Source organism: Channa argus, chromosome 15 (genome assembly GCF_033026475.1).
Source record: "Channa argus isolate prfri chromosome 15, Channa argus male v1.0, whole genome shotgun sequence".
In the NCBI taxonomy this organism is placed as follows: domain Eukaryota; kingdom Metazoa; phylum Chordata; class Actinopteri; order Anabantiformes; family Channidae; genus Channa; species Channa argus.
The window spans coordinates 8289555-8316751 of NC_090211.1; the positions used below are offsets into that span (position 1 = coordinate 8289555).

At 38.3% G+C, this 27197-nt stretch overlaps 1 protein-coding gene across 4 annotated transcripts in view; it reads right to left on the minus strand.

Annotated features, from left to right (window-relative positions):
* gjc1 (gap junction protein gamma 1) overlaps positions 1-27197 on the minus strand; it is a 34117-nt gene extending 6920 nt beyond the window's left edge. The window contains exons 1-3 of one of the 4 annotated variants that reach the window (XR_010910902.1): positions 26353-27189; positions 23449-23479; positions 18659-23208 (exon numbers count right to left, since the gene is read on the minus strand). The gene's annotated coding sequence lies outside the window, so the exon portion shown is untranslated. Of the gene's footprint in view, positions 1-4552; positions 4915-18658; positions 23209-23448; positions 23480-26352 lie in introns of those variants that run through there. The other 3 variants (XM_067478278.1, XM_067478279.1, XM_067478280.1) reach the window with 3 other exon arrangements.

Genomic DNA, 27197 nt, shown 5'->3' on the forward strand with positions numbered 1-27197 from the left:
TTTTACAGCATCTTCTGTCTTTTCTGCTTTTCTTATCTACTTTATTTGTCTTCAATGTTGTACTATATAACTGCAAATTTTTTTGTCAGCTACTATATTTTTAAGTAGTGAAATGTTTTAATATAGTATCTTTATGTATATATTGCCTGCTCTGTAGTATTAATTGGCTGCTGTTTGTGCCTGTTTAGTCTAATATCTGGCTTCACTTGTTATTTATTTAATGTAGATTCTCTATGCTCTTTTCTTCACATCAGCTATTACCATACCGACATACTCTAAAGTGCTTTTATACAGTTTAGTGGTTCTTGTTGATTTTTAAACTTAATATTTAAATCCACGCCTTCATCCACACAATTTCTACATTTTTTTTCAAAACTAAGTCTGATAAAATTATTGTTTATATAAACATTTGGATCTCCACTAGAATTTTAAATAATGTTCTCGGTCGTCCAACAGTGAGTGGAAGGTCAAAGGAGTTTTTAATTTTACAATGTTTGCTTGAGTAAAGCCTTTAAAATATCTGTTGGATTTGCTTTAATATCTTGTTAAAATCACTTGCACATTCATAAGACATGGAACAACTTCATATCAACCTGCAATTAGGTACTTCCTCCTTTGAGTTCCTTGGCATTTTGTGCAGCAGGAACTGTCACATTCCTCCTGACCAGGAGAGATGCTCCAGCCACACACTTGCCTGAGCTTGACACTCCTGCTACCTCGGCCACATATAACCTGGCATTTTGCTTTCTCATTCAATTTATGTCTGTGGGAACTAGTGGGTAGTTAGGGATAGGAAGCTGACTTTGTGCATTACGCTACTGGGATGAGTCAACTGCCCAAACAGCACCACACAAACACAGTAGGCTCTGATAAAAACTGTGAACAGGAAATTTGTGGAAATCATGTCACAATCATGACACAAACCCAAAAGGAAGCAATAACAAACAAAACACCCTCAAGTGTAGCCCAAGGATTTTATTTAATATATACTTACAGTATGAGCGAGAAAAACACTTCTTGGATCAATGGCTTAACAGTCATTCACTGAAAGGTTAGGACTTTATAATCATCGGTCTTCAAACTATCATTCTCTCTGATACATTTGAGCCCATGACATAACTATACCAAAACAGTACAAGGTCAAAGGTCAGCAGAATCAATTCCTGAGGGGTAAAGTCTCCATATCTCAACCCCACAGTCTGACTCAAACAAACAGTTACAATTACAGATAGCATCACTGGAGGGATCTCCTCTCCTGGTTTTGACCCCTTGAGCTCCACAGAGACTCACATCCAGATATAGTACATAAGCTGCCTCAGAGATGGACTGACAACCACAAGTGCATCAAAAACATGTGCTTTGAGATCCAGATTGTGCCTGGATGCAAAAACAGAATGACTATGAGAAACTAGCAGAGGTGCTCCTTATTCACTGTACTGAGTCATCATGTGAACACGGAGCTCCAGCTGCAGGGCCCTGGCCTTAAGAGGGACACCGGGGGGAATCAGCCTACCACAGCACAAGCCTAGACCTGTGCTCGGGACAAAAGCTGTTGGATGGCGAGGAGCTGTACCTGCATGCATCATCTAGGGGTGTTTCACCCAGCAACAGGTCATAGTATCTCTGTATCACATTGCAGCAACACCAAAAGTTACCTCCATTTGACTTAGTATGGGCTCCTTTACCCACAAATGATTTGGACAAGACCAAGGATGTTAAGAAGTCAAATGTAAGCCTCCCTATGAGCTAATAAAATAAAAGTCTGTCTGCATTGGAATATTATTTATTTATTTATTTATTTATTAGTTATTAATAAACTCTAATAAATAGGGTTATAGATTATCTCTTTGCATCTAAGAGGTTTGTCTACATATAGATATGCATGATTGGATATATGACACCACATGGGCCATTACCAGTTTAAATTATGATGGTGCTTTGCTCGCTTCTCCGCTAATCTCAAGTAGTTGTCATTTGTTAACTGACACCCGTACAGATGCAGCAGTCTCAATCCATCAGTCAGCTCACAGCAGAGATGTACTTCTCTCCCCTTTTAGGTAAACATTAGGTAAACATCTCCCCATTCTGCTTCATCATCATGCTAATTATCAGTTAGAGCTCTCTTAGTATTTTTTAAAGTGATTGTAAAATATCTTAGAGTAGATCCAATAAAAGAAACTGTCAGCGCTTTCTTCAGCAAAGATTGATTGGGCTCTTGATCCTGCTGCTCTGCAGTTGGACTGCTGCCTTTAAAACACTCCTCATTTTGACTTAACGCTTTTATGTGGTTATGATTAATTCCTGTGGGTTGCAACTTTTAATGGCTGGCCCCATTTCTGCTTTCCCCGCAGTTTCTCTATTGAAAAATAGTATTGTTCACATCTTCACAATGCTGTAAAATATCCATTCACATAAATAGCCAATAGTATGTGAAGCCTTAAAATTTGGAATATAAAATAGCAACACTATGCAATAAATACGTTGTCATGTTCTTAGATTTATGCATTTGAATAATATTAGTATTAAGTCAGTGGGGCTGGTACACCAGGTTTGTTTCTGCAACAAGTTCAGGTGAGCAATATGTGCTGAAGAGTGATTTTAGTCTATGTAATATTTCCCTACTTCTGTTTTTCAGCAAACAGATTTTTCTGATGGATGAAAAAAGAAAGCCAGGATTTGCTTTTCTTACTTTGTGTCTCTTACTAGTCTTGTATGCAGACAAAAATCCCATGACCACGTGTTACAGTTTCACTGCTTTTCTTCTGTGCTGCTTACAAGCAGGCTGTCAACCATCATTAAACAAACCCTTCACCTGTTCACTAAAACCGTCTGCCGTCTTGCTGAAACTGAAATTCTACTACAGTCTTTACTGCCAAAGTAGCATTTTCTACTCCCTCAACATCAAAGGAGAGTCAGGAAGGTATGATAGCAAGAGAAAGAGCACAATGTTTGCCTATTTGTGGCTTCTAAAACAAGGTTCTTTCTCTGTGAAGGAGATACTGTCATATATTATGTAATAACAAACATCCTTAATGAAAATAAAATCCAGAACAAAGCCAAACACAACAAGTTATATCTGTGTTTACAGAGATATTCTGATTGTATAAAAACACACATTTGTTTCTGTAACTCTTGCCATTAAAACACACAAAAAGATACATGGATAACTTCAGTATCTAAAACACAATATTAAAAACCATAATGAAAGTGTTGAGAAGCTACGTGTGTAATGACTGAGTGTGTTCTGTTAAAGCCGTGGTCTCTTTGACTGTGCTTTGTTGAGGGTCACTGCTCCCTCTCTCTGCTCTGCCAGTGGCATCCTCAGGCTGCACTGATGCCCTTCTGAGCATCCACCTTGTCCCACACAAACTGCACAGACCAAACTAATCTGCCAACACAGTAGCCGGCCATACATCTGTCCATGATAACCCCCTGGATCATCACATGTGAGTTAAATGATGTCTGTTTTATCTGACGAAGGACCCCTAAAAAAACAAATCCAACCTTTACTTGTGAAATCACAATATAATTAGACATAACTACTAAAAGAGGGCTGCGGAGAATCGACCGCTGGCAGATGCTCAGCCTAAAAAGCACAGAGCATTTTTTATACTGTGGTTTCCCATCTCCTGCTCTGAAGGGGCTGGATAAGCTCCTTTGTTAGGCACTCGGAGATATTTAAATCACCAAAACCCCATCAAAGCTAAAAATGAATTTCTAATCAACATTTTCTAGTTGTCTGCCTATTTTTAAGCAAAACTTTGTTCTAAAGAAGTGTTTAAAAACATGCAGTGGTTTTGCCTTAAGTTGAGGTCACCCACAGAAGGTTATCAGAGATGTCACATCCATTTCAAAGACTCTGTGGTGTGTGTAATTATGCAGACACACATAAACACAGGCATGATGCTTACTTGTGATCAATGGACACGGCCATGAAGAACAAATAAACTATAAATTCCAAAGACTTGAGCAAACCCCAGTTTCGTCCTCGGGTTAATAAAACATGTGGAAGAAGACATACAGGACTTCAAAGCAGAAAACCTTATTCAAAAGAAATAAAAATAGAAACTGCTGAACATTTAATTGTTTGGTCAAACCTAAACCTTGACCTGTGAGAGACTCATGAGATGAAACAGCCTCTGCAATGGATAAATGAGCTGTTCTTTTTTGCAGGAAGGAGTTGGGTTCTGATGAGAGCACAGCGTTCGTGGTAAAATAAATGAAAATTCCCTCATTAACAGTGTCCGAAGGGAAGAAACAAAATGGTAAACTGGTTCCATATGTTACAGTAAGAATCTCCCAGGCAGGAGCAGACTCTTTGCATGCATCTGTGCCTTTTGTTCGGTTTCATGTGGAGAAAAAAATATGTGTAAATTGTCTTTTTGCATCAGCAATGGTCTCAAAAGACTATGAGGAAATTCAGGAGCAGGTGATCCGTTGGTCAAGTTACAAAAAGGAGTTTATGTCCTTTATGTCAAATTTACTTTTAAATGAATAAAGTCAAAAACAAGCACATACGCAGCAAAGTAAAAAGATGAAGAACCATACTCACTCTACTTCTTCCTTCTTAGATGCAAAGTACTGTGTCCTTTGTCTTTCAACCTGAAGTCCCTCATCTCTGTCTCCTCATCTCACTTACTCCCCTTTACATACCCCTTAACCTCAGCTGACATCAAACCGCCCTGACCTAAAATCATTAAAGGATCCCCAAAACAAAAAAAAAAACAAAAAAATCAAAACAAAAGACATGTCTCCGTAGCCAATCTCTCAGGAAGAGCCTCAGTGTGTGTGCTTAACCAAGTGTGAGCTCTTCCCTCCTGAAAGGGAGAGGAGTGAGGGAGGCAGAGCATCTTGACTCTCTCCCTGTGGTACTCACAATGGTCCTCACTTACCCCCTCATCCCTGCCAAATTGGGTCATAGTTGTGGGTGGGGATGGGTGTGTGTTTTTGTGTGTGGTGATGATTACGAGGTGGTGGGACTTTAATATCCCTTGGAAGGATAAAGGGGGGTGGGGGTGGGGGGGTTATGGAACAGACAGACAGGGATACAGGATGCGTGGACATACAGGTTTTTGGGAGGTAAGTGGTACTCAACCCGCTGACTTTCTGAGACCTCTGGCCATCAGAGATAGGACTGAGAGGACACGATGTTCAGAACAGGTTATGAGAGGCAATTAGTGTTTTGTGACCTTGTTACAGTGCATTTCAGATGAATGAATGAAGGTACCACATTTTTAGCCTTTAGAGAAAGTTCTATCCCCAAAAAAAAACCTAATTACAGGAAAAAGGAACTGCAGTTGAACTGAAGATTTGTTTGTATAAACATGTTTATTTGTATGTAGAAAGAAAGCTCAATTAGGACCTTTTCAACCTCCATAAAATAGTAAACAGAAACATTTTGAAGAATTTTTACGAGTGTAAAAAAAATGGTAAAGCTTCCTAACATGTTTCCTGTTAGCAAGTAACAGGAAGCAACAAGATGGTTTATGGGAAATTTGGATTTTTAGATAATTACAGACATGGTGGTATAAAACCATATTTTAGCCAATAAGTCCAAATAAATTACAATATAGACATGCCATATATTATTGATACAGACTGTTAAGGTAATGTTTTACAATTACAAAGCTTGATCCAGACATAGTAGTCAATAATAGTCTGTCAGTCAGCCCCACTGTCGTCAGACTTTATGATCGAGAAGCACCTGCATGCACCCAGCTGTACTTTATGTTATGTAGAGCTGTAACTACAAAATGTTTAATAATTAAAGGTCTGGTTCAGGACACATCTTTGCCATCATTTCTAATATAACTCTAATATAATTGACATAGGACACATCTTTGCCATCATTTCTGATATAACTCTAATATAAATGACATAGGATCTTTATTAAGCTGCATTGTGTTTATGTAAAAAGATTATAATTGTTCAATTTTTAAGCAAATTTTTCAGTATTGGTGTTAGCAATGAGTTTGTGTGGAAGAATACAAATAATTTATGCCCAACATGTTGCATGTTATGAATGCAAGTACATTTAAAGTTCAAAGAGAAGAGCAATGTGCTGCCAACTATTAAAAAAATCTATGAACATTAGTGTAAACAAACATTTCTTAAAACAGTAAAGAGAAGACACAGTGAACTCTGAGATAAAAAGTTGGTCAATATTCAAAATAATCAGCAGCGCATTCAAGTGCTTGATCCTTTATGACAACCGTATAGTTGACTATGGTTGCTCCATGCAGAAATATAGACACTTTGACATAATCCTTCCCAACACTTTCAGCCTGTGCATGCCCTCTTCACTCCATCATTCTATTCCCTCCCCCAAGCCCCCTCATTGAGTCATAATCATGCAGGCCCACAATCAATAAAAGATGTTCATTTGATATTGTCCAAATTCACAACCAGCGGTTGCTCAAATTAGGACAGCACGCTTTTTCAGCCTCTTTTCTTATCTCCCTGTTCTAAGCGGACGACTTGCTATCACCAAATTTCACAGATCATGCACAGAGTATAAATCCTCTTTAAATTCATATCATGTCTCTCAAAATCCTCAGCTGCTGCTTCTTCTTAATTTTTTTGACATAGCTGTTGCCGTTCAGAAAATGATTAGGGAAATTTGTTTTTACACCATCTTGGTAATAATATTGAATAATTTAATGTGAGTCATTTTATAGAGCATTTATAGACAACTGTACTAGATATGAAGATGGCGATTGTTGATGATAATGTGATTACTCACATGATCACGTGATTTTGATGGCTTTGTGGGTGCACACATGCTATAAGTATGGCTATTTCCAAGGACTAAAAGCTTCTCCATGTGTGGCTGTGAATGTTTGACAGCAGCTATGTCTAAACTTTTAATTTAAACATAGCACTTTTATTACCTTTATTCTATAGGGTTTTTTTATTCTATAGTTGAAGCCATCTTTGCAGAGGCACTACAAGACTGGATATGGCATCTTTCTTTTTTTTGTTGGCATAAAGAATATTTTTTCGTTGTGCTATTAACAGCTGTGTCTGTACATTCACCTGGGGGTATAGCTCAGTTGTAGAGCATTTGACTACAGATTAAGAGGTCCCTAGTTCAATTCAAGGTAGCCCTTCTAAAATTTTATTTAATTTCTTGCTTGAACTGTTTAAAGTATCACAAAGCTCACACTGAGCTTTTAGCAGCAAATACTTGCTGGATACTGTTTCACCTTCTGCTAAATGACAAATCTGTTTCACACCCTCTAAGCCACTCAGTACATCCCAAATCCATGCTGCATAATAATTCTGTCCGGGTTTACAGTTTGGTTTATATTCGTACTGTGCTGCTGAGCGACAAAGTGAAGCATACATCAATTATTATTGCTGATTATATATTGAGTGTTAATAATATAATGTTAATTAATAATAATAGTGTTAATTTAATAATATTTTTCCACAAGAAAATTGAGAATCTGGAAATAAAGTAAATAAACTGTAAAAGATGGTGAAAAGCTCTATAAAAATCCTGGAAAAATACTACTAAAATATTTATTTATAATAAGAAATAATAAGAAAGGTATATTTATGTATACTGATAATTTGTTGACTAACTGCTAAAACAGTAAACGACGTACTATTAAAAAAAAAATGAACTACAGCACTGCTATGCTCAGAAATATCAAAGGATACTGTGATTTCTGTAATTTACGGAAATACTCTCAGAGATAAAATATACCTGATTATAGGAATAAAATAATAAAAATGTTGATGTTGAACTCGCTGTTGAACTCGCTGTTTGACACCATAATGATCACGTTTTGCAAAGAAACCTAAGACTTCCCATTCTGCTCACAGCTTAAACGCAACTGCTTTTAACCATCTTTTTCAATTTGTTTTTTTTTTTACTTCTGTCCACAAATGATGCTTTGAGTTCATAAAAACAGTCCTCAAAAATATTTATATATAAGCATGTCATAAATCAGACTGCTCATAGATGGATAGAGGAGATTGGGGATACTTAACTCCCACAATCCTTTAGCCTGTCAGTAGAAACTAAGCTAATTTGGCTCATGTCAATCTATCGTCTATGGAAACATCAAAGCCTTCTTGAGTGACCCAACAAAGTTCTTCAACACAGTGAGGGTAAAACCGTCTTTAACAAATGCTTTAAGTCACATGTACTACCGGTCTCTGAACCTCTCTGCTCTGGCTGCATACTTTATAAGCTAAGTCAGACAGTAGAAGCTGTTACTGTAAACTGTCAATGTGTTGCAAATATTTAAGTGACAACAGTAATATATCAAGTATGAACAGTCCATCTCAGGGCAGACAGAAATCAGTCAGGGAGCAGGACCTGTCTTGGTATTGGAGCTGGGTTAGAAACTTCCATTGAAATCAATGGCCTAAAATCTTTTTAAATTATTAGTTATTTTTACGAATGTCATACAGAATACTAAACATAACTTGTTGAACTTGATAGAACTTGCCTGAACATTTTACAGCATGTGAGGAAGTCTCGTCAAAACCTAAAGTATGAACAGACACAACAGACGTGGTGAGAAAAGCACTGCCAACAAGTTCATTCATTGACCAACACATAACAAATTGTCTTGGTTTACAGTTAAAGAATTAAGGCAAATAGCTTATGGCATTTCTTTGTCTCCTGATGGTGTTTCCTTCTGGTGTGCATTAATAAGTGTTTGTTTGTCAGTGTGCAATTTTAGTCCCTTATTGACAATGAAACATGCATGTGCTTTTTCACATACTATCCTCTACATGAGAGGATCCGCAGCACAAAACAATAGAAATACCATAAAGACTAGAGAAAGGGGGGTATAGCTGAATGGCAGAGCATTTAACTGTAGACCAAGAGGTTCCGAGTTCAAATCTGGGTGCCCACTGTGAAGGAATATGGTAATGTTCTTCCACAGTACAAAACCACTTCAGTGGATCAATAATGGTACAAAGTGCTTATCATGGGTTCAACAGCATGTTGCAGTCATTTTGTTTAGTGCTTATGTTTTACTTTCAAAGCTTATTAGAATTGATCCATGTGGCCTCAGCCACCAATCATTGCTGCAGTGAGAGAGGAAGAATTTATTAGTACAATTAACTGCGGCATAGTGTGTAGTGCGTGGCTGAAATGCAAACCTGTAGACTCTCCGAGTTTGACACCTGTGGATGTGATGTTACATAATGTTCTGTTTTAGTTTGCCAGCATCTCTCCGTGCCAGTGTGAGGACTCAGATTCCTGCGGTTCATATTAACGATTCCAGCCCCTTTATAGCCTATAAAACACTCCATAGGGGTCAGTCAGATTTAAACAGGAGTCCACAGCTACAATAAGAAATGCTATCACTGAGCTGCACCCCCTGTAATGTATATTCCTGTGAGGTCCCTGTTCTTTTTTCATATTATATAAGGGCGGAAATACATATGAATGGGTGATCTTGGCATAAGATAAAGGGTAATGGACTGATGGAAAGAGTGTAAAGCACATCCAGAATAATGCATGTTGTAAATAGCATTGCATATTAATGAACAAACAAAAAAAACAACTACTGGATGTAATTAATGGAAATCTACTAACTGTAAACCAATTCATCCATCTTTTTACATGTGTCTTTGGTAAATAGTTGTAATAAATTCCTTTTTTGTTACTAAACAGTTTTTTTTTTATATTAATTTAATTAAACAATGGCAAAGCATTTTTAAAAAGCATTTGCAAGGTAAGAGTTCACCGGAAGGTCCATGCATATCCATCTTGTGTACACTGGTGATTAAATGCTCCCTTAAGAACAAGAAAAGTCCTGGGAAATTTTAAATCCTTGTTGTTTTCTTGTCCGAAGCAAATCAATTAATTTCAAATCAATGGATGATTGAGTCATGAATGAACACACACATTGTAACTGATAAATGCTTGCAATATGGTGTCTGTTGCAGCACTTTGGTACCAAGATGATGACCGTGAAATTATGTAGGATAAACTTTAACATGAAACAGAGCTTAAATAAAGCCATATGTGACACACATAAGCGGGCATAACGCAGTGTTACAACACCTGGCTTTTTGAACAGGTCCCCAGTTTAACCCCAGTTTACAATGTACAGTAAGAGGTATTTTTTGTATAAATGTGGTCTGGCTTTGCAGCATGCTGTTTCAAACTATGATAAGCTTACAGCTCTGTGGGGATGTTTTAAAAGGTACAGGCTCAGAATATTAAACCCCATAAAAGCTATAATATGCAGGGAGGCTTTATTCTACATATCCTGATCTTGATTGAGCATGTTCTTATACAGCCTTAGTAGCACTTTTTTCACTGAGTACAACTATGTGTTTATAGAAGGATAAAGACTCTGTATCTTACCCCAGTACTGTAATCTTAAAGCAACTGCTCACCAATAAAGCTGGAGATAAAACTCTATTCACTCTCTTGCATTGTGGGCAATCATAGATGTGACTTCATATGTGGAGTACTTTTGTTTAATTATAGTCTTTTGAAGGATATAATTCACAATTTGAATTATGTTATAAGTATTTATTTGAATTTGAATAATATTATAACAACATCAAAAACTGCAGACTGTATTCTTTGAGTTGGTTATACATACATACAAGATTCTAGCATCTTGAGTTAGACTGAGTCACTCTTCAACTCTAACTCATTAGGCTTTATATTCTCATCTCTAATTAGCACGAATAGGACAAGTCAACCTGAGGTGAAAAGACACTCGGGCATCTCTGTGAGCATGTGTACATTATCATAGAGAATCACGCATGCAAAAAAACACACATGCAACAACACAGATATTTCTCTTCAGGCTTTGGCTCATCTGCGAACTCAGAGACTCATTAGAAGAGGAGTAGAAAGAGGAGGAGGGAGGGTTGAAAGAGGAGGAGTCTAAGACTTTATGTGTGAATGAAAGGGTCTATTTATACCATTTAGTTATTAGGCAATATATTGTGAACGGGAGATAAATTCTGTCCCAGTAACCAAGTTCAAGCAAAGTGCTCTAAGGGAAAAGGCTGCTCTGTGGTTGTGTCCATGTATATATTTGTGTTTGAGTTTGTGTGTGTGTGTGAGAGAGAGAGAGAGAGAGAGGGGGGTGGTCAGGCTGAGAGTGACTCAGAATTAGATGTTTCTTGTTGTGTCTTCAGGCATGGATGGGGAATATTTGACGTGTGTGTCTCTGTGTGCTTGTGTGTGCATGAACATGTGTATATGCATGTGCACTACAATTTTGCCTTTGCTGACAAGTTTGGAGGGCAGAGGGAACGTGTGGGTTTGTATGATTTGTAAACTTCTGATTGTGTGTGTGTGTGTGTGTTTGCTGACAAACTACTGTACATGTGTGTTATTGTTTTTCATATTATTCACATTCTCTAGGGAAGTGGACAGTCTTTTATTACAGCGTGTGTTCACTTGCCTGACAGATCGGTTCCTGAGGCAACTGCTGCTGCTAAATATCACACACCTGGATGCACAGTGTGAGCCGCTTCCTCTTATTTTGTGTCTTCCAAAACCCTATTACACTGCTAATAATATCTAGAAAATCATGGAATGCTTTCACCCTGATGAGTCTTCATCAGAGGAGGAACCATATAGCACATAAAGGATTAGGAATGACAGGATATGCAGCAGGAATTTAATACCACAGGAGCTAAAAAGCAGGCTGAGGCAACACGTATGAAAGACAAGAAGGTTTTCCTAAATAGCATTCTAAATATGAATTAATACCTCAGCTACTTCTAAAATTATCATCAACTCTCTGTGCATAGAATAGGGAATGAGAGGTTGAACAGTACGAGTAACTTAGATCTAACATGCTTATACCAATGTGTGTGTGCATGTTAGAAGCAGTATCAATTTTTTGTGTGCAGTTAACTGATTCATATATTTATATACAATATGTAAATATTATCATATTCATAAAATGTAATTTTGCTAATAAATAAGTAAAAATTGTTTAGCAATGCTACAATATTACTTATTTACACATGTTTGTAATGTGTGAAATATGTTAACAACCATCAACAGCTGTGGAGGTATTGAGTTTTTTCAACTAAAGGAGTAAAACACAGCATAAAAATACTGAATTACAAATAAAACTCCTGTCCTGTAATTTTAAGTTAAGATAATGACTTGTTTGATATATTATTGGATACTTTAAGCAGCTTTTTTTGTTCTAGTCAAGTTACGAAATACTATACAAAAACTAAGGAACATTTTTATGGTTTAAGTTTAAATTCATACTATTTCTGAGCACATTTTAATTATAACATTTTGATAATCTCTATAATATAATAAATAATTATATACTTGTGTCATTTTTAATAATATAATTTCTGTGCTCTTTTATAATCGTGTGAAATGTTCCAAAGAATCATGGTTGAAATTCTGAATGCATAAATGTGTGCTTATTCATCCTGTAATGCTAATTTGGAGGTACTTTGTTTTGTTTTTTTGCTGTACATAAAAAATTCCATCTCCCCATAGATACATTTTTTGGCAGATGGTTCATTTTTAGTTAACATATCACTTAGAAACTCTGCTGCCTTCACTGGCTTTGCCTATGTGTTAGGAAATGACTTTGGTAACCCACTTATGCAGCTGGATTTGGATTGAGTGAATTGAAGCGAAAGATTTAAATGGCATCAGTCTTGCTATTAAAGCAAAGCAAAACATCAGACAAACAGGGAGGAGCAACTCTCTCCATCTCACTCTCCCTGAAAGTGTGTGTGTAGAGAAGCACGGGGAGCACTGTCCCTTGCCTCAGCTCAGTGTGTGCAGCAGCTGCAGCTTTCAGCCTCAGTCTACACTGTAGGGCCCATTCTGCTGTCTGAAAGACTGATAGATACAAAGGGCACAATGGTGATGACTTAGATGACTCAGAGGATAGTGCTGATGGTGTGTTTCAAACACACTCATTCCCTGTCAGCATGGTGCAATTTTACATTTGTATAAAGTGAAAACAAAATCCAGATCTGAAGTAGGGGTTACATTGTTGTTTCTGGACAAAGCGAACTCGAGAGTAACACAGTCACAAAGCGTGTGTCAGTTTCTCAGCTGGCCTGGGGGTGGGAAAATCTTGACTGGATTTGGACAGAATAGTCCCGCCCCCCTCCCAGTTATGAGATGTTTTGTTGTCCTGTCCACCACCCAGATAGTACCACCACACATCCAGATGTTGGGGCGACTGTGGTGCAGGAGGTAGAGCGGTCATCCACCAATGTCCCAATTGCTGGTTCGATCCCCAGCTCCTCCGGTCACACATCGAAGTGTCCTTAAGCAAGACACTGAACCCCAACTTAGTTTGTGTGTGTGTAGAAAGCGCTAAATAAATACAGACTATTTATCATTAAGACATACAGTACATGTACATGCATGTATGTACAGATGCACAAAGGCAAATAAACATACATGCCACTCACAGTCTAATAAGAGAAAATTGGGTGCATGAATGGAGTTTTCTGTTCCAGCCTATGGCACCAAGTGTTGAGCACTGACAATGCTCCCGTGCAACATCCCCATACATAGTCCAGCACTGAGGGCAAATAATGGAGCAGCTCACAGTATAGTGGCATTATAATATCTGCAGGGGGGGACTCAGCTCACTAGTATCCTCCCAACCCTCACCATCCCCCACCTTCCTCCCTGTGGGGCCTTCCTACCCTCCCCCACAAATCCCAACACACCCTCACCCTGCTCTCACTATTACTCTCTGTTCCCATCCCCCTTTTATAAACCACTTCCTCCTCCTTAACCATCTTCCATAACCGTCATCCTTCAAGGAGCAAAGAGATTTGTTTTTACATATTGCATACACAGCATGGCACTAGATGTGAAGAATGTGGTTCATTCAATGTAGAGGTCATGTACAGTATATATAGTGTGATGCCTCTGGGCAGGCCTCTTCCTACGCAACCCAACAATAACTCCTGGTAAAAAAAAAGCTATTCAAAGATAAGGTTTTAAGATTTTAAAGATATTGGTGATCAAACTTAAACCTTGATTTCTACATATACAATGGGGCTCCAAGTTATTATTATTTTGACTATTGACCAACCATTTAATTGGTTGGTTGTATTTTTTCAGTCAAGTCAAGTGGCCTAAAATAAATTTTTCTGCAGACAACCTGCAAATGATAATGTTTAGAACAAACGCGCTGAGTTTAAAGTTAGACTTTTCCGTTTGTGTTGATGTGACTTCGGTGCAAGGGTCAATTGCTACAGTTTCACATACACCATTGCACAGCTGCTTCACTTATTGATGATTTTGTGCACTCAGAGGTATGCCCCTTCTAGCTGCTGTGGACAGGAGCGGATTAGAGTTGAGATTTAAGAGTGACCATGAATAATGGTTTTCTGAGCTCAGCTACATTGACCTGAGAGGAGAAACAGTGGGGATGCATGCCTAAAAGACAAATGGGCTAACTGAGCTAAAGCAGGACAGTGGGAACGAGATGATAGGGGGACATAAGAGCATTAGGCTGCTGCTGTGCAAAACTGGCTTCACTGTGAAGCTTATTGTCTCGGGAAAAAGCAAACCTTGGACCTGCCAACTGTGCTCATCCCTGTCTGTTTTGTCTGGGCCAACTGTGTTAACGTTCACCGCACAGACTTTAAATGAGGTATCAATAGAATGTAAATCACATTTACCTGAGGAAGTAATATGATGCGAACACTATGAAAGACTGTAACAACATAAAAGAGAAGTACTCACATGACAGCAGGAGCAAATTGATGTTTCTGCAACTAATGAGAGACAGATTAAGAGCTGCGCCAATAAAGCTGTCCCTTACTTAGCACCTGACATTACGCTTTAAACAAATTAATAGCATAACTTCCACCCCTGCAGCTAGCGTGAAATTGGCACATGGAGCACATCATGAGTCGTGGACATCTGTTCAGGGCGTGACAATGAGTCAATCATTTAGAAACATGCTTGAGTTCCTGCAGAAATTAATTAGCATTGTGTAATGAAATGTTGCTTTCATCCTGCGGCAGCAGGCTGTTTAAAACCAACGTCTTAGAGGAACAAACGTTGACTTCATGAGGTAAGCCCCATGTTGCTGTGTCCAGTGGCAGCAAATACACACACATGTGCTTCCAGGAAGGAGAGCTGGCAGAGGCCAAATGTCACTGCCAGCTGCAGTCCAATTTGTTTACCCCAGATAGGTAGAGACATCCTTGCCATCAAAGTGACTCAATGGTGATAAGATGATTTTGGAGCTTGTGTGGAGGAAAGAGGAGGGATGTCTGTGTGCTCAGGGCTTGTGTTGGCGTGAACACATGTGCTTTAACACACATGCAAATGTGCATATTACAATTGAGGTTTTATTTTGAAATAAGTTGTTGATGTGAATCCTTGATAATGTGTAACTGTTTCCCTTGGTGTATAAATAATTCACTAGACTACTAGAATCCTTAATATGTCGTGTGTTATGTTTTGCACAAATGCATGAAAAAAATTGGCTGGTTAAATTTAACAAATTTCTTCACAGCAAATATAACTAATTCTCTTGTTAATTATCAGAACAAAGAATCCCTACAACATGTAATGCCAAAGACCTGCTCTTCATCAAGACAAAATGTAGTGAAGTAGTTAAGCTGAATTATGAAATGGCAGAAATAAAAAGCCCCAAATAATATGTCAAGAATGTAAATGTCAAATCTAAAGAAAAAAGGACTTTTGTATGTCTAAAATGTTTGATTATCTGTGTTTTTGCTGCCCTGAGTGGTACATCATACTGAACAGGTCAAAGTGGAGAACACACTGTCTCTGTGCAACATTATCACTTTTTCTAAAAAATACTTTTTGCATCGCCTGGAAGGGCTAATTCACCCTCTGCTAGGATCTGGTTGGGGTTAAATATCCTGCTCGAGGATACTTCAGAATGTCATTCTGCTTGTGGGCCACCCTATCATGAAAAAAGACAAATGTGTTGGCAGACTTATCCTGACCCTGTTTGTTCATATTTATGCGTGTTCATAGCTGTGCTATGAATGGCAGGGAACAAGGACCTTCGAAGCTATTATACTTTAATATCTGGCAATAGGTCACCATCCACTTTCATCTGTTGATACTGTCAATGCTATCACTCCTCTGCCACGAAACTGAGACAGAGTTTATAAAGAGTTCAGTCCAAGTTCATTAAAATGCTTCAGACAGAGAAACCAGATCCAGACACACAGTATATGTCCCTATAAATGACAGATTATGTGAGAGGAGGATAAACGTGTGTGTGTGTGTGTGTGTGTATATATATATATATATATACATATAAAATGTTCATACTGGAAGAAAATGTAAACCAAAAAAAAAATACTACACTGGTTTCTTATGAGTTTGCAACCATTGTTGAGCATTGTTCAGCCCCGAAGTGAAGGTATTTTTCATGGTTTCTGTACATCCCAAATCCACTAATCTGTCTTATATATTTTCCTATATATTATATATATAGGAAAGTATGTGTTCTACACTTTACATACATATATTTCTTTTTTTTCTTTTTGTTTCTAGTCTTTATTCTAGTCTTAGTATATGCCATTGAAATCATTATATATTAATATCACTTGGTCAAGACACTGAACCCCTAACCCCATTACTATCCCCAGCCGCGCAGTGCTGGTTCAAGCCCGGTAGAAATTGGGGAGGGTTGCATCAGTAAGGGCATCCGGCGTAAAAACTGTGCCAAATCAACATGGGGACAATGATCCACTGTGGCGACCCTGAACTTACAGGATAAGACCAAAGGACAACATAATAATGATGACATTAATAGGGCACACATACTAATATCAATATTAATAGACTTTTTCCAGATTATGTTCACAATATACATAATCTGAGTGATGGGGGGATGGTTGTCAATGTGGATAGGGGATGTGCAACTTGCAGAACTTCAACACTGTGTGGTTTGGCTTGGTTAGGCTCAGTTACAGTATTTGTCATGTCTTGCAATTCAAGTCAGTTTTCTGTATTATCCCAAGACTACAGTTTCCCCTAATCTGAATTTCAGTGAGTTAACTATTAATGAAAAAAGGAAATATTATACAGAAATATTTTAACTGTAGGAAATGGGTTGTTAGTAAACAAGAATTATGCAAAAATACTAAATTAATTGACATTTTATATGTAGATAAAAAACATGTTTATCAGCATAAAGTTTTCTTTATTTCTTATATATTTGCAGTTATAATCCAGTTAATTGGTAAATACATTTTTTGGGAACAGGTTGGCAGTGGTCACAGTAGAAAAAGGAACAGGTAGGCTGGATCTTGCTGGCACTGTTTGCTGCATTTGTTCTTTTTATTGTCTCTGCCCTGTGTTTATTAAGAGAGATGTCTAGGCCATTTCTTTTATACTGTTCTCTTTAATTTTAGGTCGAGGATTGGACTAGTGGATCATTTTATGTTTTTAGAGATCAAAACATACAACAGACGAAAAAAAATATAAAATGCAGACACAAAGTAAAAGAGGAGGCAACTCAATGCAAAGCTGCCAACATTAAGAATTGATTCACAGTCGCAGCCAAATTCAGCAGATGGTGAGTGAATGTAAACGGAACTGAGCAATCACATTTTCTACAAAACACTTAAAGGATTCAGAAGAGGAGAGGAAAGAAAAGATTGAAAAGCCATAAGAAGGTTAGAGAAGCCAAGAAGGAAACATACTGAATGACTGGAGAACAAAAACGGCCCGTTTTCAGCAATGTGTTCTTGCCAACGGTAACATTTGTTCCAATGCAACTTTAATCTTCCTATCATGCTTGCAATGTAAACTGACAGGTCTGGTTGTCCAGAAATAGGATATTGCTCACACTGATATTGGATCTAAAACCCAGAAATGAAAGAAACCAGGCTCAAATTGTCTGGATGTTGTCCAGGCACAACGAGCGAATAAGTAAAGCGAGAAAAGAAAAAGGCAAAAAAATGGGGAACACTGCACAGGGCTATTGTGAAGCCGAGTGTGGACATATTGACTCATAATGAATTTACACTCAGTAAACATTTCTGTGCGTAGCAGTTTTTTGAGTTAGTGAAATTTCATCTCATTAAAAACCGCCTCACTCTAGTCTTTATAACATGTCTGAGCTACTAATGCTTTAATTTTCATATAGCCACAGGATATGCAACATGTTTGCCATTATGTTTAGTGTGTTTTTATAATATAAAACATATATCTAAAAACAGGAGATAGGAAGATAATTTTTATTTTTGTGGTCGAACAGAAAGGACCAGTGACAGTGAGCTGTTATGAGCTGCATGTGACAGGTTGCACACCTCCAAAGAGTTGTGTGCAGCATGACATTACATGGTGGTTTTATTTTTGACTGAACTCACATAAACAACATTAGGTGTGTGTGTATGTCTGCACTGTAAACAGATGCAGCAGCTGTTCTAATGTTGTATTTCTTACAAGTAGCTTCTCAGGGAATATTTGCCATGGCATCAAACTTTGCACTCAGTTATCACAGTAACCACAGATGGCACCGAATAGCCGAGAGTTCAAACCATAAGTATTACGGCTTTGAAGACAATGCAGATAGGAGTATGCGTTGAAGGGGTTGGTGACCTCACGGGGAATTGTTCATCTGCCCTGAGGGTTGGATGGAGAGGTGAGCTGAAGTTGAGCCGGTGTGACTTCTCATGTGCTCCCAAACTGAGCTGGAGACAGAGGTGATGATGAAATCCAGAAACCAGCGCACTGTGCCAGGCAAGGAGCTGCTACTCTTCCCTACAACCTCCACATACAGTCTCTGAGTCATTATCATTCTCAGAACAAACATGCTCCTCATTTGAGTTAATCTTTATGTAAACGTTTTGTCTTAAGGATAGATAGGCCTTTAGGAGAGAGCTCCCTCAACTCCCTCCTAGTGCTAGATGCATTCAAGAGGGTCCCATGGAGCAGAGGCTCAAACCAATTATAAACAGAAAAAAGACACAGCACAGAACTATTTAAAGTTAGGCCCTAAGCACTTCTGTCAAGTAAATCTTTCTTTTTTCTTTTGTTGTAGACATGGCGTCTCAAAGTGTTAGCCTGTAAGGCTATCATCAAGGCTACACTACGAGCATGAGAGCATCTGTGCGCGCCTTTGGGCTTTTTCCACTATGGTGGGCTATGGCTCAGATAATCCTGAGGCCTTGTGGCCATGGAAACCTAGTCATGTATGAATGTTACTTTGTTTAAATATGACTCCAGGAGAAGAGACAGAGAGTAAAGGACAGGACAGGACTGTCCTGGGAGATACGTCACGTGTTAGTGATGTAACGTGAAAGAAAAAAGGAAAGGATTTAGGTTTTGGTGCCCAAGAAAAATTGAGATCAGTGGGTAATTTTGTAGTGGTAAAGATGCCAGTTATTGTTTGCCTGAAGTCAAAGTGACCACTTCAAAACTTTAAAAACAGCATAAATATCTGATATTCATGCAACTGAAATCACTAATATTTTTTATATTTTGTTCAATAGATTTCTACAAATACTTAAACTTTGAAAATTTTGAAAATTAAGGTCCAAATTTAAATAGATGTTTTGTTCAATAAAAAGCTAATGATCACTAAGCCTAATGCAAAATATCCTTCACTCAATACTCTAGTTATTTCTGATGCTCCAGTAAAGCCCCAGTTATTGGCCGGTAAAGTTACGAGGGTTCCATAGAAGTTTTTATAAACACTGAGCAAAACCCTACAGGATCTCAGTTTCTGGAGAAACATGCTCTATACGAAACAGCAGCTAAAAATAACCCCACACGAGTGTGTCCCTTTTCTAGCCTTTTATTAATGTAACCCCTCATGGATACTCAACTGAGTAAAATTATTCTCTGAGACATTTAAAGAGCCACCCCACTGGTTCATATGCGAATAAGCTTAAAATTTCAAAACACAGCATATTCAAGGAAGACATTAGGCTGCTGGGCATCGCTTTACGTGCTGCGATGAATCAATGTTGACATCAGCAGAGGTGGATGTAGAAGAAAAATGCTCCATCAGACACAACAAATAAAAATTCTGACTCGGTGATGAATGTCCTTTAAAGAAAAAAACATTCCTCACACTCATGTGCATTTATCATGAGATAAATAATTAGCTCTGCGAACCAGTAATGGAGGTTGTGACCTTTTCAAGTATGGCAAAAGGGGGAAGGAGGAGGGTAGATGATGCAGGGTCTGCGAGAGCTGACACAGCACTGACGAAATGGGAGTAATATGTGCATTTGGTTGTTGTTGCGATGAATCATTACACGGTGAACAGATATGTTTCCTTTCCAGAATTACAATGTGGACTTGAAACAATCCTATATTCTCAACAATTTAGGTTTTTTTCTGCTCTGTGGTCCATCGTTCCTCACATTTCTGCCTGATTTTGTGCATCAGTGTGTGTATGTGTGCCCGCTTCTGTGTGTTTGGTGGAGTGTGCCAGGCAAGGGGGTTGACATGGTGTCGGCTGTGGTCTGTGAACCTGGCTGCTCTGTTTAGCTCCGCCAGTGACAGAGAGCAAGGGGGACATTGCTCGGCTGTGGCTGCCCCAGCTGGGCCAATCAGGCATGAGCGCCCATGGAGGAATCAGCGCTTGCCTTCCGCCTTGTGCAGTGCTGTGGCACAGATCCCCTTATGAATTCTAATATGTTCTCCACAGTGTCAGCAGAGCTCTGCTCATGACTCGTGTATGGGTGTGTACTTTTGAAAATGAAGGTGACTCTGTGAATTCAGTGAAATCTGTGTTTACTCCTTGATTGCATATATGTGGATCATATTATAGAGAATAAAACAGAGTCCTGTGGCTAAATAATATTGAAACAACTTATGGTTTGACTTTGACAGAAATCTAAACACTGATAGCACTAGAAATTTTTTATTGGGTCAAATAACAAAATAACACAGGTAAAACTGTATCCTCTTGGATGTTGTTCTGTGTATGCTTGTGACTATGACACACTATTAGTCTTATGACATTTATACATCATCACATCCATTCCACAGATCAGAATAAAGTTAGATAAAGTTTTGTAGTTTAGATGCCACACATACAGGCCAGTTGAGCAGCTTCATCTTTGAACCTATTTGCTATGAGGAGGCAGAGATAAACATCTAAATTTGACTACTTCAGCTATTAAATTTCTAGAGTACATTTAGCGTGTAAATATAAATAAATGTCAACTATTATTATTGATAAATAAAGGCAGTTAAAATATTTGAAGGCATTTTTTTGAGCTATGGGAAATTACTGTGGAGTGTTCCAATATTTCTGGCATTTTACAGAAAAAATCTTAAATCAGATAACAACTGTTTTTGTTATATAATGAATACAATTGTCACATTCAGTGTGAAATTTCAATATTAATTATTAGAAAAACTGCAACAAAAAGTAAAAACAACGGTTTTCATATAAACGTGTTTTTAGTTTCTATTTGTCTTAATATCTGCTGTATTTTGGAGTACCCCAAAAAATTCGGCTTATCCGTGAGTTCAGGGTCGCCACAGCAGATCATTGGCCGCATGTTGATTCGGCACAGATTTTAATTCAAGTTATACACACTTTAAAACCTCCTTTGACAACACAGCATGCAGCTAAACAGCCAACAGTTATGAGGTACAAGGGCACATGGTCCTTTCTGTAGAAGCTCAAATATTACACACAAGAAAGCAACTAAAACAGAAGAGAGAGGAGGTTATGTTATTGACGAGTGACAGTGAATGAAATGCATCTCTGTCACGTTATGGCCCTGCTCGTGCGGTGACCTAAGGGAAGTGGCATAACCTGTCACCCCGAATCACAGCCTGGGCCACGACAGCCCAGCTCATATGCAAATGTGTCAGCATGCACAGATTCATGAGTCTGACATATCAGTTTGAATATGCACATTCACCACTGACTGGAGCGTAAACATCTTAGTACGCGCAGGGCTTAGTACATCTGTGTGTGCATGTGTGCGTTTCCCGACACACAGTAAGTATGTTTGAGCTGATCCCTGTATGTTATGGTGACATTCCCAGTGGGAAGGAGCCTCACAAATGTTTTCATTTGCCAGACTGCCCATATCCCTTTATGAGTACAGCCTAGGTGAAAGTGACATCTGATTTCATCCACTCAGTGGGGTTCTCTCCATCTGGCTCTATCTTTTTCTCTTCTACACACATCCCTGCTGCTTCCCCAAATGAATATTTTTGGATTGTTGCTCAGACGTAGCTGGACATTTCTTTGGCCTTTGGAAACCTGTGGTGTAAATGTAAAGTTTACATTGGCTAATTCAAATAAAGGTCATAGATTGGAGGCTGGGATCAAACCATTGTTTTTATTATAAGGAGTCTACCAAGATTTAAGTATTACTGAAATAAAATTGATGAAAGCTAAAAAAACATGTTTGGCATTTTTACTTGACAAACTAAGAAATATTTCATGCTGACAGACAATATTGAATAAAGTTCTGTGGTACTGCATTGCGGTTTGCACGTGTGTTGCACAACTATCACATGGCACCGCGGGATGACACAAAGCATTGTGGTCAGGATTCCCTTTGTCAGAGACAAACATTTTTCTGTTTCTCATCTGGAATCTCCTCTAAAATGTGAAGCACTGTGGACACAAAGCAGCCTGAGCTATTCTACAAATACACAGCTAAGATCACAATCATCTGGCATACAATACATTAAACAACAGAAAATCCACAGATTAAATGAGATAAAATATGTGTAACAGAAAATCATTGTAGTTTAGCTCAAACTGTGATGCTAATGATTTCTATAAAATGATCTTATGTCATATGGGCACATATCAGTGCCACAGATACAAATTTTAACTTCATTCACTCAATCTTCAGGACGAAACTACTCTGATTTGCTCATTCTAGAAATAGTTCTGCCACATCATCTACATCTATAAATGACATCCAAACAGTACTTTCTAATGGCCCAATCAGCTGAAATTCTTACTTTAACTAAGGGACAAGTGTATAGTCACAGAGTAAACGTTAGTGTTTCATGATAAACCGCACACTGTGCTGTATTTACAGTTGACGACCTGTAACATTTCTAATCGCTCTGCAGTTACAAGTAGAGCAAACCTTCACGCTGCTTTTGCTTTAATGTCTTTTAAAATAACTGGCAACCACAAAATGCAAAGCAGAGTACAGAGTTTCAAGCAGAGGCAATCCAGACGTGTTGGCAGGCATAAAGAAGAGGTTGTCCGACAGTGTGCTCTTAGGATTAATTCTGGCAGTTTGCTCCTGTTTCTGCTAAACAAGATACAGACACAACACCTTTATATTTCATATTGCACAAAGCCAGGCTGCAGCAGGGAAGGATCTCTTATTATCTCCACAAATTTTTCAATTCATTTCTATCACCAACCACTCATATACACGTTTTAAGATGCCAGTAGCACAACATGTTGACTGTTTTTGCTGCAAAGCACCTGCTCCTCATATACAAATAAGTGTGACTTTTGATGTAGTGGCTAAAAGCATAAAATTTACCTCTCAATGTACTGGTTCCACATCACATATTCTAAAGGGAAGAATTCAGAAAAACAGGAAGTGAATTACTGAAATTATTCATAATAGCTGTCTATAAAGCATGTAATTGACTTAAACACATCCCCTAGGCATTTCATATTACAATTATGATAATTGTAAATGCCCGATTTAATTGCAAGCGATTAACATTAAACAGCATAAAGGTGGAGAATTTGACATGCATAATAATCTAGTGTTAGGATGTTAGGATATTACGGGCATTTTTTGGGTGAAGACGTTTTTACCAATTCAAAACCACCATCTGATGCATTCACTGTCTTACGTAGCCTAGTGTGGGTCTGGTGAAGCTTTCATATTGATGCGATCTGGGAACAAACATTACAGCCTGAGCGTAACAATATGATTTTAGTGTTATGGCAATGAAAACTAATTACACTTTTGAAATGCCATCACTCATTACTGAGTATTTAATTCTATAATATTGCACAACATTGGTTTTCCATGTAACAGGAGTCATTAGAAATTCAATACTAAGACAAAGAACTGTCTTAAAGCTCTGTACTGAGCTAAGCAACAGGTCTATGCTGATTACTATTTTAAAATGTTTAAAACAAGGATTTGGGTATCTGTAAGCAATGAAATTACAAATGTATTAATAGTATGCAGAACGTTTTAAGTGCAAACAGCAGTGGACAAATTACATTTTCTAAGGTGGTTTAATTGACCATAGATTTACAGTACTTACAATTTATACTTATAATTTATACTTCTTTAACATAGCTTACAGAACCCATAATGAATTTGAATCACAGAAACCCTGAATAATCAAACTGTATCATAATTTAAAAAAATAACAATCCAATAGCATAGTAGATAGAATAAATTAGAGAATAGAAGAATACTTTATTAATCCTTTGCAGGAAATTACTTTCAACTTTGGATTCTTGAAATACATTTTGCTAATAATACTTACATACACAAGTGACACTTTGAACACATTATTTTTACTGGGACTGTTTTTATATTGCAGTCTTGTTAATTTAACTTAAATAAAGACAATAATACTTTTAGCATCACTTTAGCATGCACAGTTGCTCATTAAACTCATTAACACACACCTGTGATTTCTTTCTTTCTTCTAATTCTCTACTTACCAGTTTTTGGTACCTTGCCTCTCTGATACTTTGTTTTTTTCAATATAGCTGCAGTTTTTTTTTTTTTTTTTTGTCATACTTGCAGTATTGGAGATGTTATGAATCAATTTAGCAGCCAGCAGAGGCCATTTCTCAGACTTTTCTAGGGCATTGTATGATCACAATTTATCACTTGTATCTCCCAAGTCATGAGATTTTTGATAACGGTGCCTCTAACTGTGTGATAATACAGAAAGTGCAATGTATTTTATATAAAAAGAGGACAGGAGCACAGTGATTATGAAACTAACTGAAATGATGGAGCATGTCCATTCTGCCACACACAATCTGCTCCTCATCTCTCTCTCTGTGCTGGAGTGCACAGTTGTCAATTTTCCCTCCTTCCAACATAAATGTTGAGGTAACAAGGTGGGAGGAATTCCACTGCAAGGAATTCAAGAAGAAAAATGGAGGGCAAATGTCAGTAGATATGTTTCTGCTGGCACCTTACAGAAGATTTCATTCTGCATAAATGCATAGGTTCCATGTGTTATGTAGAAAGCAAGCATCCCATAGTGTTAAGCTCTTTCTTCAGAATGACAATAAATTTTCCGAAGCTCACAAGCACCTGGTTTAGTTGACTTTGTTGACTGACTGCTGCTGTGATACGCAACACAAAAGCCAGCAAAGCATATTCCACAGGCACCAAGCAATTGTAAAGGTTTCCCATCGTGTTGGGGTTGCTCCTCAGGTTAAACACTCTGAGTGGTGGTTTCTTTTTCTATATTGACTTGAAATAATGACAAAACTAGGGAACGTGTGTACAGAGGAGTTAAGAGATTCTGTTGTCGAAGAGGTGAAGGGCTTCTAAAGCACCAGCACAAACAAAGGTTAATACATCCCTAAGGTTGTTTTAGGTTGTCACAGATTTTAAATGCACATATGTAATGGTAATCCTCAGAAATAAAAAAGTTATTATTTTTAAGGTATTAGTTGTTAGTTGTTAGTTGTTTTAAGCCATTAGCCGGTAAGCAGCAATGCTGCACCTTTGTCATACAGTACTTCAGGCAAATTAGCTTTTCTCTTGATAATATGAGGTTATGTTAAAGCACTATCCAATGTAAATCACTCAAATAAGTCCTGCAAAATTGAGAAAGCAATCTTTACAGCACCTGTACAATATATTTATTATTAATAATCTCATAGAGTAAGTATAAAGTTAGCATAGAATTCCAATAATTTCAACAGCTCCAGCAGGATTTGGCCGAAGCCTGGGGAGAATACTGTGCACCGCCCAACTACACCATGTTCCTGCTGAAATGATCTGAGAACAAAAGATTTGGAGACACCTTGGTTCAGCATCAAATACTGACCTGTGTTAACTTTTGAGGGCTAAAATTGAGATTGATTCAAAACTAATGGATAGGTATGCAGCCCAAAATAGCAGCTTACTATGTCAATTAAACGCATCGAACGTAGCTGCTTTCCAAACGCACGTTTCCAAAGAGAAGTTGATCTCTTGCTCACAGCTTGATCTTAATATGCTTTATAGGCAACACAAGCAAAAAAAATTAAACAAAAATGGACAATAGAAAAAAAAATATCCATTGCGATTTTAAACACAAAGGAAGCGAGCAGATGTGTTGTGGTGCCAAGTGGTGCGTCCGTGACCACCGACATTTACTATCGGTGCTTCCACTATAGAACTATAGCACATTAGGAGGAAAAGCAGAAAGAAATACCACTACAATAATCAATAGGGGGTTCTTACCGCTATGCGAGTCTGTGAAGATGCTTTAGGATATAAGATTGCCCTTTTGGGGAGGGGAAGGTCGTTTTGGACTTGGTGAGGTCCAAACTTGGGTCCAAACCGTTGATTAATTGCTCCACTTCTTCGGAGGAACCAGCAGCGTGTTTCACTGAAGTGTTTAAATTTTGTATCAAAGCATCATCACTGGGACATTTCTACCCTTTCTTTGTCCATGTCAGCCACACTACCCTGTCTTCGATCGAGACACGTCGACGAAACTATGTGGTCTGCTGCGTAAAACCGGTGCCAAAATTCCTGCGGGCCCATTCCGTTACAGTGATGCTAGACAATAGTCTGGTCATTTTGGCACACAATGAACCCACTCCGCTGCCAAGAACAATTGCATCGGCTCATTAAAATCAAATCTTAAGTGCTAGTTTGTCCATGTCTCTGTGACTGGCTCGAGAACGTGGTAATATTTGTATATGTGGTCTCGGTCGCTCACATGTGGTAGTTGGCTCCGGTATTGTCTTGCGAGTCTCTCATCTTGTTCATTTGTGCTCGGGTGGACAGTGGGGTTGTCGATCTTATACTCATTGGAGATGCACCGTCAGCCTGCATGTCATTAGGAACGGGTCTTCCGCGGTGTACAGTAGGACACTGGCTGGATGAGAGTCGCGCTGAGTGACAGCTGGAATCCCTGAAAGCTTGGCGACCCGTCTTCTGCAGAGGCGCAGTGAGCAGGGATGTTGCGCGCACGCGTCTCTGACAGGGCGCGCGCCCGACAGGTCACACATTTCCAGTCAATAAACATTTGCCTAAAATAAAAGGGCACTAGGTCCAATTTTACACAAAAGATTCCCTTT